The sequence below is a fragment of the Triticum urartu genome, chromosome 7A (assembly GCF_056163025.1).
Source record: "Triticum urartu cultivar PI428250 chromosome 7A, HENAU_Tu73, whole genome shotgun sequence".
NCBI classification, from domain to species: Eukaryota; Viridiplantae; Streptophyta; class Magnoliopsida; order Poales; family Poaceae; genus Triticum; species Triticum urartu.
In genome coordinates, this window is record NC_141879.1 from 59,347,952 (window position 1) to 59,360,881 (window position 12,930).

Here is a 12,930-nt window from a genome sequence, read left to right on the forward strand (position 1 = left end):
CGAACTCCACGGTACGGAGCTAGAAACCGTGGTGTGTTTGCATAGCCTCCGTCAACCAAATAATACTTGCCCGGAGGTACATGGAAGCCCGATTGAATAGCAGATTTCAATACTCCGACATCTGAGGCAGACCCCTCCCAACCAGCTGACACATAAACAAAGTTGAGATCGAAGTCGCAGGCGACCATCACATTTTGGGAGAGGGTCCCCTTTCTATTCTTGTATGGAGCAGCCTCGTTGGATGTAATGGTCATGGGAACATGATGTTGGAAATATGCCCTAGAGGCAATAATAAACTGGTTATTATTATATTTCCTTGTTCATGATAATCGTTTATTATCCATGCTAGAATTGTATTGATAGGAAACTCAGATACATGTGTGGATACATAGACAACACCATGTCCCTAGTAAGCCTCTAGTTGACTAGCTCATTGATCAATAGATGGTTACGGTTTCCTGACCATGGACATTGGATGTCATTGATAACGGGATCACATCATTAGGAGAATGATGTGATGGACAAGACCCAATCCTAAGCCTAGCACAAAGATCATGTAGTTCGTATGCTAAAGCTTTTCTAATGTCAAGTATCATTTCCTTAGACCATGAGATTGTGCAACTCCCGGATACCGTAGGAGTGCTTTGGGTGTGCCAAATGTCACAACGTAACTGGGTGGCTATAAAGGTACACTACAGGTATCTACGAAAGTGTCTGTTGGGTTGGCACGAATCGAGACTGGGATTTGTCACTCCGTGTAAACGGAGAGGTATCTCTGGGCCCACTCGGTAGGACATCATCATAATGTGCACAATGTGATCAAGGAGTTGATCACGGGATGATGTGTTATGGAACGAGTAAAGAGACTTGCCGGTAACGAGATTGAACAAGGTATCGGGATACCGACGATCGAATCTCGGGCAAGTATCGTACCGCTAGACAAAGGGAATTGTATACGGGATTGATTAAGTCCTTGACATCGTGGTTCACCCGATGAGATCATCGTGGAGCATGTGGGAGCCAACATGGGTATCCAGATCCCGCTGTTGGTTATTGACCGGAGAACGTCTCGGTCATGTCTGCATGTCTCCCGAACCCGTAGGGTCTACACACTTAAGGTTCGATGACGCTAGGGTTATAAAGGAAGTTTGTATGTGGTTACCGAATGTTGTTCGGAGTCCTAGATGAGATCCCGGACGTCGCGAGGAGTTCCGGAATGGTCCAGAGGTAAAGATTTATATATGGGAAGTCCTGTTTTGGTCACCGGAAAAGTTTCGGGGTTTATCGGTAACGTACCGGGACCACCGGGAGGGTCCCGGGGGTCCACCAAGTGGGGCCACAAGCCCCAGAGGCATACATGGGACAAGTGTGAGAAGGCACCAGCCCCTAGGTGGGCTAGGGCACCTCCCACCATGGCCCATGCGCCTAGAAGGGGAGAGAGGGGCAAACCCTAAGGGCAGATGGGCCCTAAGGCCCATGCTCCCTGCGCCTCCCTCTCCTCCCCCCTTGGCCGCCTCCCTCAGATGGGATCTGGGGCTGCCGCACCCCTTGGGGTGGGAACCCTAAAGGGTGAGCAGCCCCCTCCCCTTCCCCTATATATACTTGAGGCCTAGGGGCTGCCCAACACACGATTTGATCTCTCCCTGTTGGTGCAGCCTTACCTCTCTTTCTCCTCGTCTCTCGCGGTGCTTGGCGAAGCCCTGCTGGATAGCCACGCTCCTCCACCACCACCACGCCGTTGTGCTGCTGCTGGATGGAGTCTTCCTCAACCTCTCCTTCTCTCCTTGCTGGATCAAGGCATGGGAGACGTCACCGGGCTGTACGTGTGTTGAACACGGAGGTGCCGTCCGTTCGGCACTAGGATCATCGGTGATTTGGATCACGACGAGTACGACTCCATCAACCTCGTTCTCTTGAACGCTTCCGCTTAGCGATCTACAAGGGTATGTAGATGCACTCTCCTTCCCCTCGTTGCTGGTCTCTCCATAGATAGATCTTGGTGACACGTAGGAAATTTTTTGAATTTCTGCTACGTTCCCCAATAGTGGTATTAGAGCTAGGTCTATTGCGTAGATTCTATGCATGAGTAGAACACAAAGTAGTTGTGGGCGTTGATTTTGTTCAATATGCTTACCGTTACTAGTCCAATCTTGATTCGGCGGCATTGTGGGATGAAGCGGCCCGGACCAACCTTACATGTATGCTTACGTGAGACCGGTTCCACCGACTAACATGCACTAGTTGCATAAGGTGGCTGGCGGGTGTCTGTCTCTCCCACTTTAGTCGGATCGGATTCAATGAAAAGGGTCCTTATGAAGGGTAAATAGCAATTGGCATATCACGTTGTGGTTTTGCGTAGGTAAGAAACGTTCTTGCTAGAAACCCATAGCAGCCACATAAAACATGCAAACAACAATTAGAGGACGTCTAACTTGTTTTTGCAGGGTATGCTATGTGATGTGATATGGCCAAGAAGAATGTGATGAATGATATGTGATGTATGAGATTGATCATGTTCTTGTAATAGGAATCATGACTTGCATGTCGATGAGTATGACAACCGGCAGGAGCCATAGGAGTTGTCTTAATTTATTTATGACCTGCGTGTCAACATAAACGTCATGTAATTACTTTACTTTATTGCTAACCGTTAGCTGTAGTAGTAGTAGTAGAAGTAATAGTTGGCGAGACAACTTCATGAAGACACGATGATGGAGATCATGATGATGGAGATCATGGTGTCATGCCGGTGACGATGATGATCATGGAGCCCCGAAGATGGAGATCAAAAGGAGCAATATGATATTGGCCATATCATGTCACTTTTTGATTGCATGTGATGTTTATCATGTTTATACATCTTATTTGCTTAGAACGACGGTAGTAAATAAGATGATCCCTCATTAAAATATCAAGAAAGTGTTCTCCCTAACTGTGCACCGTTGCGAAAGTTCGTCGTTTCGAAGCACCACGTGATGATCGGGTGTGATAGATTCTTACGTTCACATACAACGGGTGTAAGCCAGATTTACACACGCGAAACACTTAGGTTAACTTGACGAGCCTAGCATGTACAGACATGGCCTCGGAACACAAGAGACCGAAAGGTCGAGCATGAGTCGTATGGGAGATACGATCAACATGAAGATGTTCACCGATGATGACTAGTCCGCCTCACGTGATGATCGGACACGGCCTAGTTGACTCGGATCATGTAATCACTTAGATGACTAGAGGGATGTCTATCTGAGTGGGAGTTCATAAGATGAACTTAATTATCCTGAACATAGTCAAAAGGTCTTCGCAAATTATGTCGTAGCTCGCGCTTCAGTTCTACTGTTTAGATATGTTCCTAGAGTAAATTTAGTTGAAAGTTGATAGTAGCAATTATGCGGACTAGGTCCGTAAACTGAGGATTGTCCTCATTGCTTCATAGAAGGCTTATGTCCTTAATGCACCGCTCAGTGTGCTGAACCTCGAACGTCGTCTGTGGATGTCGCGAACATCTGACATACACATTTTGATAACTACGTGATAGTTCAGTTAAACGGTTTAGAGTTGAGGCACCGAAGACGTTTTGAAACATCGCGAAACATATGAGATGTTTCGAGGGCTGAAATTGGGATTTCAGGCTCGTGCCCACGTCAAGAGGTATAAGACCTCCGACGATTTTCTTAGCCTGCAAAGTAAGGGAGAAAAGCTCAATTGTTGAGCTTGTGCTCAGATTGTCTAAGTACAACAATCATTTGAATCGAGTGGGAGTTGATCTTCCAGATGAGATAGTGATGTTTCTCCGAAGTCATTACCACCAAGCTGCTAGAGCTTCGTGATGAACTATAATATATCAGGGACATATATGATGATCCTTGAGATATTCGCGATGTTTGACACCACAAAAGTAGAAATCAAGAAGGAGCATCAATTGTTGATGGTTGGTGAAACCACTAGTTTCAAGAAGGGCAAGGGCAAAAAAAAGGGATACTTCATGAAACGGCAAATCAGCTGCTGCTCTAGTGAAGAAACCCAAGGTTGAACCCCAAACCCGAGACTAAGTGCTTCTGTAATAACGGGAACAGCCACTGGAGCAGAATTACCCTAGATACTTGGTAGATGAGAAGGCTGGCAAGGTCGATAGAAGTATATTGGATATACATTGTGTTAATGTGTACTTTACTAGTACTCCTAGTAGCACCATGGTATTAGATACCGGTTCGGTTGCTAAATGTTAGTAAACTCGAAATAAAAGGCTGCGGAGTAAACGGAGACTAGTTAAAGGTGAGCTGGCAATATGTGTTGGAAGTTTTTCCAAGCTTGATGTAATCAAGCATCGCACACTCCCTCTACCATCGAGATTGGTGTTTGCGTTGAGCATAGACATGATTGGATTATGTCTATCGCGATACGGTTATTCATTTAAGGAGAATAATGGTTACTCTGTTTATTTGAATAATACCTTCAATGGTCTTGCACCTAAAATGAATGATTTATTAAATCTCGATCGTAGTGATACACATGTTCATGACAAAAGATATAAGATAGTAATGATAGTACCACCTACTTGTGGCACTGCCACTTAAGTCATATCGGTATAAAATGCATGAAGAAGCCCCATGTTGATGGATCTTTGGGCTCACTCGTTTTTGAAAAGTTTGAGACATGCGAACCATGTCTATTGGTGTATATGCATGAAGAAACTCCATGCAAATGGACCATTTGGACTCACTTGATTTTGAATCACTTGAGACATGCAAATCATACCACATGGGCAAGATGACTGAAAGCCTCGGTTTCAGTAAAATGGAACTAGAAAGCAACTTGTTGGAAGTAATACGTTTTGATGTGTGCAGTCCAATGAGTGCTGAGGCGTGTAGTGGATATCGTTATGTTCTTACTTCACAGATGATTTGAGTAGATGTTGAGTATATTTACTTGATAAAATCACGTGAAGTTGAAAGATCGTCGTGACAAGAGGATAAAAGATCTATGATATGATCACAGAGATGAATATCTTAATTACGAGTTTGGCACAGAATTAAGACATTGTGGAAATTGTTTCACAACTAATACAACCTGGAACACCATAGTGTGATGGTGTGTCCGAACATCATAACTGCACCCTATTGGATATGATGCATACTGTGATGTCTCTTATCGAATTACCACGATAGTTTATGGGTTAGGCATTAGAGACAACCACATTCACTTTAAATAGGGCACCACGTAATTCCGATGAGATGACACCGTATGAACTATGGTTTAGAGAAACCTAAGCTGTCATTTCTTAAAAAGTTTGGGGCTGCGATGCTTATGTGAAAAAGTTTCAGGCTGATAAGCTCGAACCCAAAGTGGATAAATGCATCTTCATAGGACACCCAAAACAGTTGGGTATACCTCCTGTCTCAGATCCGAAAGCAATAAGGGATTGTTTCTAGAATCGGGTCCTTTCTCGAGGAAAAGTTTCTCTCGAAAGAATTGAGTGGGAGGATGGTGGAGACTTGATGAGGTTATTGAACCGTCTCTTCAACTAGTGTGTGACAGGGCACAGGGAGTTGTTCCTGTGGCACCTACACCAATTGAAGTGGAAGCTTATGATAGTGATCATGAAACTTCAGATCAAGTCACTACCAAACCTCGTGGGATGACAAGGATGCGTACTACTTCAGAGTGGTACGTAATCCTGTCTTGGAAGTCATGTTGCTAGACAACAATGAACTTACGAGCTATGGAGAAGCGATGGTGGGACCGGATTCCGATAAATGGCTCGAGGCCATAAAATCCGAGAGAGGATCCATATATAAAAACAAAGTGTAGACTTTGGAAGAACTACTTGATGGTCGTAAGGCTGTTAGGTACATATGGATTTTAAAAGGAAGACGGACAATGATGGTAAGTATCACCATTAAGAAAGCTCGACTTGTCATTAAGATGTTTTTCGACAAGTTCAAGGAGTTGACTACGATGAGACTTTCTCACTCATAGCGATGCTAAGAGTCTGTTGGAATTATATTAGCGATTACTGCATTATTTATGAAATCTTGCAGATAGGATGTCAAAACATTGTTTCCTCGACGATTTTCTTGAGGAAAGGTTGTATGTGATACAACCGGAAGGTTTTGTCAATCCTGAAAGATGCCAACAAGTATGCAAAGCTCCAGCAATCCTTCTAAGGACTGGAGTAAGCATCTCGGAGTTGGAATGTATGCTTTGATGAGATGATCAAAGTTTTTGGGTGTATGCAAAGTTTATGAGAAACTTGTATTTCCAAAGAAGTGAGTGGGAGCACTATAGAATTTCTGATGAGTATATGTTGTTGACATATTGTTGATCAGAAATGACGTAGAATTTCTGGAAAGCATATAGGGTTATTTGGAAAGTGTTTTTCAATGGAAAGCCTGGATTAAGCTACTTCAACATTGAGCATCAAGATCTATAAGGATAGATCAAAACGCTTAATGGTACTTTCAAATGAGCACATACCTTGACATGATCTTGAAGGTGTTCAAGATGGATCAGTCAAAGAAGGAGTTCTTGCCTGAGTTGTAAGGTATGAAGTTAAGACTTAAAGCTCGACCACGGCAGAATAGAGAGAAAGGACGAAGGTCGCCCCCTATGCTTAAGACGCAGGCTCTACAGTATGCTATGATGTGTACCGCACCTGAAGTGTGCCTTGCCATGAGTCAGTCAAGGGGTACAAGAGTGATCCAAGAATGGATCACAGGACAGCGGTCAAAGTTATCCTTAGTAACTAGTGGACTAAGGAATTTTCTCGATTATGGAGGTGGTAAAAGAGTTCGTCGTAAAGGGTTACGCCGATGCAAACTTTGACACTAATCCAGATTATTCTGAGTAGTAAACTGGATTCGTATAGTAGAACAGTTATTTGGAATAGCTCCAAATAGAACGTGGTAGCTGCATCTAGGAGATGACATAGAGATTTGTAAAGCACACACGGATCTGAAAGGTTCAGACCCGTTGACTATAACCTCTCTCACAAGCATAACATGATCAAACCCAGAACTCTTTGGGTGTTAGTCACATGGGGATGTGACCTTGAGTGTTAATCACATATCGATGTGAACTGGATTATTGACTCTAGTGCAAGTGGGAGACTGTTGGAAATATGCCCTAGAGGCAATAATAAACTGGTTATTATTATATTTCCTTGTTCATGATAATCGTTTATTATCCATGCTAGAATTGTATTGATAGGAAACTCAGATACATGTGTGGATACATAGACAACACCATGTCCCTAGTAAGCCTCTAGTTGACTAGCTCGTTGATCAATAGATGGTTACGGTTTCCTGACCATGGACATTGGATGTCATTGATAACGGGATCACATCATTAGGAGAATGATGTGATGGACAAGACCCAATCCTAAGCCTAGCACAAAGATCATGTAGTTCGTATGCTAAAGCTTTTCTAATGTCAAGTATCATTTCCTTAGACCATGAGATTGTGCAACTCCCGGATACCGTAGGAGTGCTTTGGGTGTGCCAAACGTCACAACGTAACTGGGTGGCTATAAAGGTACACTACAGGTATCTCCGAAAGTGTCTGTTGGGTTGGCATGAATCGAGACTGGGATTTGTCACTCCGTGTAAACGGAGAGGTATCTCTGGGCCCACTCGGTAGGACATCATCATAATGTGCACAATGTGATCAAGGAGTTGATCACGGGATGATGTGTTACGGAACGAGTAAAGAGACTTGCCGGTAACGAGATTGAACAAGGTATCGGGATACCGACGATCGAATCTCGGGCAAGTATCGTACCGCTAGACAAAGGGAATTGTATACGGGATTGATTAAGTCCTTGACATCGTGGTTCATCCGATGAGATCATCGTGGAGCATGTGGGAGCCAACATGGGTATCCAGATCCCGCTGTTGGTTATTGACCGGAGAACGTCTCGGTCATGTCTGCATGTCTCCCGAACCCGTAGGGTCTACACACTTAAGGTTCGATGACGCTAGGGTTATAAAGGAAGTTTGTATGTGGTTACCGAATGTTGTTCGGAGTCCCGGATGAGATCCTGGACGTCACGAGGAGTTCCGGAATGGTCCGGAGGTAAAGATTTATATATGGGAAGTCCTGTTTTGGTCACCAGAAAAGTTTCGAGGTTTATCGGTAACGTACCGGGACCACCGGGAGGGTCCCGGGGGTCCACCAAGTGGGGCCACAAGCCCCAGAGGCATACATGGGCCAAGTGTGAGAAGGCACCAGCCCCTAGGTGGGCTAGGGCGCCTCCCACCATGGCCCATGCGCCTAGAAGGGGAGAGGGGGCAAACCCTAAGGGCAGATGGGCCCTAAGGCCCATGCTCCCTGCGCCTCCCTCTCCTCCCCCCTTGGCCGCCTCCCTCAGATGGGATCTGGGGCTGCCGCACCCCTTGGGGTGGGAACCCTAAAGGGGGCGCAGCCCCCTCCCCTTCCCCTATATATACTTGAGGCCTAGGGGCTGCCCAACACACGATTTGATCTCTCCCTGTTGGTGCAGCCTTACCTCTCTTTCTCCTCGTCTCTCGCGGTGCTTGGCGAAGCCCTGCTGGATAGCCACGCTCCTCCACCACCACCACGCCGTTGTGCTACTGCTGGATGGAGTCTTCCTCAACCTCTCCTTCTCTCCTTGCTGGATCAAGGCATGGGAGACGTCACCGGGCTGTACGTGTGTTGAACACGGAGGTGCCGTCCGTTCAGCACTAGGATCATCGGTGATTTGGATCACGACGAGTACGACTCCATCAACCCCGTTCTCTTGAACGCTTCCGCTTAGCGATCTACAAGGGTATGTAGATGCACTCTCCTTCCCCTCGTTGCTGGTCTCTCCATAGATAGATCTTGGTGACACGTAGGAAAATTTTTGAATTTCTGCTACGTTCCCCAACACATGAGTCCCATCTATTGCCCCTAGGCAGTTCTGCATTAAACAAGCTATGGTTACTATATGTGTTATACTAAGGGAGGATATAAATTCCTAAAGTACATAGCAAGGGATGGCGTCTACCTCAAAGAAAGGCCAAAACTGGGGATTTGTTGATATTTTCCAATGAGTATCTAGCGAACTATGCTTGATAAGGTCAAATGCCAATGATCTCATAGCGTTGAAGCATCCATTGATATGCCTATGCACCGTTTCAGGACTGTGCTGAAACCTATCAGTCAACGTACGATAACTCGCATTCCTGGATAGCATGTACATAAACATCCCTAGTTGCTCTTCAACACTGACTCCTTTTGAATTTTTTAGAAGATTTTTGGATCTAAGATGGTCACATAGAAGTTGGAAGATATGGGATTCCATCCTAAGAATATCAAGGCACCGTTGAGGGTGGCCATCCAATAATTCTCGGATATACTTAGCTCCTGTAAGAATGGATGTGTTCACTGGAATCTTGAAAGCACAAGTGCTCCCTAGGTGGTTTTGGTAATTAATGACAACATATCTCTTGTTGGACTAACGGTTCTATCTAGTATGTTTCAGATAAGTTCAACAATGGAGTGGCATGGACTAAAGGTTGTGGGAAGTTCTCCAAGATGCTAAGGACAAAGGATTGGCTAAAGCTTAAAGCTCAAGACTCTTCATTTTACATTTTAGTGATCCAAGATCACATTGAGTCCATAGGAAAAGCCAATACTATCAAGGAGGGATGAGGTGTTGCTTAATGAGCCTCTTGCTCAAGTGCTTAATGATATGCTCCAAAATCCTCAGCTACTTTCCCACTTCCACATATGATCTATACCCAAAGCCAAACTCGGACCTACCGATTATTTCTATCCGGCGCCACCGAGTTTCACTTGTCATAGCCACTGCCAGAAACCCTAATCAGTTCGGTCTCAGCGATGGGATCTCGGTCTCACCGAGATGGGCTTGCAAACTCTCTGTTACCTATTGCAATACTCTCGGTCCCACCGAGATATGCAATCGGCCCCACCGAGTTTGCTTGGCCAACTCTCTGTTTCACTTATTACCCAAATCGGTCCCACCGAGTTTGAGTAATCGGTCAAATCGAGTTGTGGATTTACCCTAACCCTAGCACATCGGTCCCACCGAGTTGATCCAGTCGGTCCCACCGAAAATCTCTAACGGTCACTAGGTTTACTATTTTGGTCCGACCGAGTTTGTTGATTCGGTCCCACCGAGATTGGTAAATTGTGTGTAACGGTTGGATTTTGTGTGGAGGCTATATATACCCCTCCACCTCCTCTTCATTCGTGGAGAGAGCCATCAGACTAAGCCTACACTTCCAGCACCCTATTTCTGAGAGAGAACTACCTACTCATGTGTTGAGGCCAAGATATTCCATTCCTACCATATGAATCTTGATCTCTAGCCTTCCCCAAGTTGCTTTCCACTCAAATCTTCTTTCCACCAAATCCAAATCCTGTGAGAGAGAGTTGAGTGTTGGGGAGACTATAATTTGAAGCACAAGAGCAAGGAGTTCATCATCAACACACCATTTGTTACTTCTTGGAGAGTGGTGTCTCCTAGATTGGCTAGGTGTCACTTGGGAGCCTCCGACAAGATTGTGGAGTTGAACCAAGGAGTTTGTAAGGGTAAGGAGATCGCCTACTTCGTGAAGATCTACCGCTAGTGAGGCAAGTCCTTCGTGGGCGATGGCCATGGTGGGATAGACAAGGTTGCTTCTTCATGGACCCTTCGTGGGTGGAGCCCTCCGTGGACTCGCGCAACCGTTACCCTTCGTGGGTTGAAGTCTCCATCAACGTGGATGTAGGATAGTACCACCTATCCAAACCACGGGAAAAACATCCGTGTCTCCAATTGCATTTGAATTCTCCAAACCCTTCCCCTTACATTCTTGCAAGTTGCATGCTTTACATTCCGCTGCTCATATACTCTTTGCATGCTTGCTTGATATGTATTGTGTATGTTGAAATTGTGCCTAAAACTCCACTCAAACCGAAAAAGATTAAAAATTGCAACTTTAGCACTAAGTGTCTAATCACCCCCCCTCTAGACACACCTATTTCTAGATCCTACAAGTGGTATCAGAGCTTTGGTCTCCATTGCCTTGGTTTAATCACCATTGGAGGAAGATGGATGTGTCTACTTTAGGGAGTCTTAGACATAGAGTGCCTATTCTTGATGGAGAATATTTTCATGAGTGGAAAAATGAGATGCTTGTAATCTTCAATCAATATCATTTGAACAAGTATATTGCTAGCCCTTGTGCACCTCATATTGATCCTTTGCATCCTACCCTAGATGAAGATATTGACATGATTCGCAATCTTAGAACTATTGAGCTCATCATTAGAGGATTGCCCAAAAATTTGATTGCTAGTTTGCCTACTCTTAATTGTGCCTATACTATATGGAAATTTCTTGAGGAACAATTTCCCGATCATTCCTTGAAAATTTTGGATGAAATTCTCCATAAATCTATTGCCTTGAGTAAGATGAACTCTAGTGATCCTAGTTTTGGTGATTGTCTATTTGAGCTTACCAATCTCAAGCGTGCTAAAGGAGATGTTGGAATCATTAGTGATATTATATTTGAAACTATAAGAATTCACAAAAGTGACCACTTTGATGATCATTTATCTAATGAATTACCCTCTCTAGGAAATGATGAGTCACAAGATCATGGCGAACATGGATACTATGATGATGATGATGATGATGATGATGATGCTGATAGTGACTTCGATCTAGATGATGCAATGAGACATTTTGGTCTTATGGCAAATCTTCAGGGATATGCGTCAGGAGGAAAGGAATGGGTTCTTGATAGTGGATGTACTGATCATATGACCGGAGATGAAGAGATGTTCCGTGAGCTTGCTGAAAATGACGACCCTCGAAAATATGTCACCTTTGGTGATAATTCAAAGGGTAAAGTGGTTGGCCTTGGTAAGGTGGCCATCTCACATGATAGTTCCATTCAAAATGTCATGCTCGTTGAATCTCTCGGCTACAACTTACTTTCAGTATCTAGATTTGCTGATTTCGGTTTGAATGTCCTATTTACTGAGGTAGATTGCCAAGTATTTCGTCGAGACAATCATAAAATGGTCTTTACCGGTATGCGTAGAGGTGATCTTTACATTGTCGATTTCTCTAAAAAGGCACAACCTAAAACTTGCTTTATTGCTAAATCCTCAAAAGGTTGGTTGTGGCATAGACGACTAGGTCACGTTGGCATGAGAAACCTTGACAAGCTTATTAAAGGAAATCATATCCTTGGAGTTAACGATGTCATATTTGATAAGGATAGACTTTGCAGTGCTTGTCAAGCAGGTAAACAGGTTGGAGGAAGGCATCCCGTGAAGAACATCATGACCACAAGGAGGCCACTCGAGCTACTTCATATGGATCTTTTTGGTCCCAACGCATACAAGAGTCTCGATGGAAATTCTTTTGGTCTAGTTATAGTTGATGATTTTTCAAGATTTACGTGGGTGTTCTTTCTTAATGACAAGTCGCAGGTCCAGAAGATCTTCAAAAACTTCACTAGGAAGGCCCAAAATCAGTTTGACGTGAAGATCAAGAAGGTTCGGAGTGACAACGAAACAGAGTTCAAGAACGCAAATGTGGACACCTTTCTTGATGAAGAAGGGATTTCACACGAGTTCTCGGCTACGTACACACCTCAACAAAATGGAGTTGTTGAGAGGAAGAACCGGACGCTCATTGAAATGGCAAGAACGATGCTTGATGAATACAAGACGCCGAAACACTTTTGGGCAAAAGCGGTTGAGACAGCTTGTCATGCAACAAATCACTTGTATCTTCACAAGCTACTCGGCAAGACGGCATACGAGCTCCTCACCGGTAACAAACCCCAAGTTGGATACTTTCGAGTATTCGGCTCAAAGTGCTACATTCTTGACAAGCATCGTCGTTCAAAGTTTGCTCCTAAATCTCATGAAGGTTTTCTACTTGGTTATGGCTCAAACTCTCACACT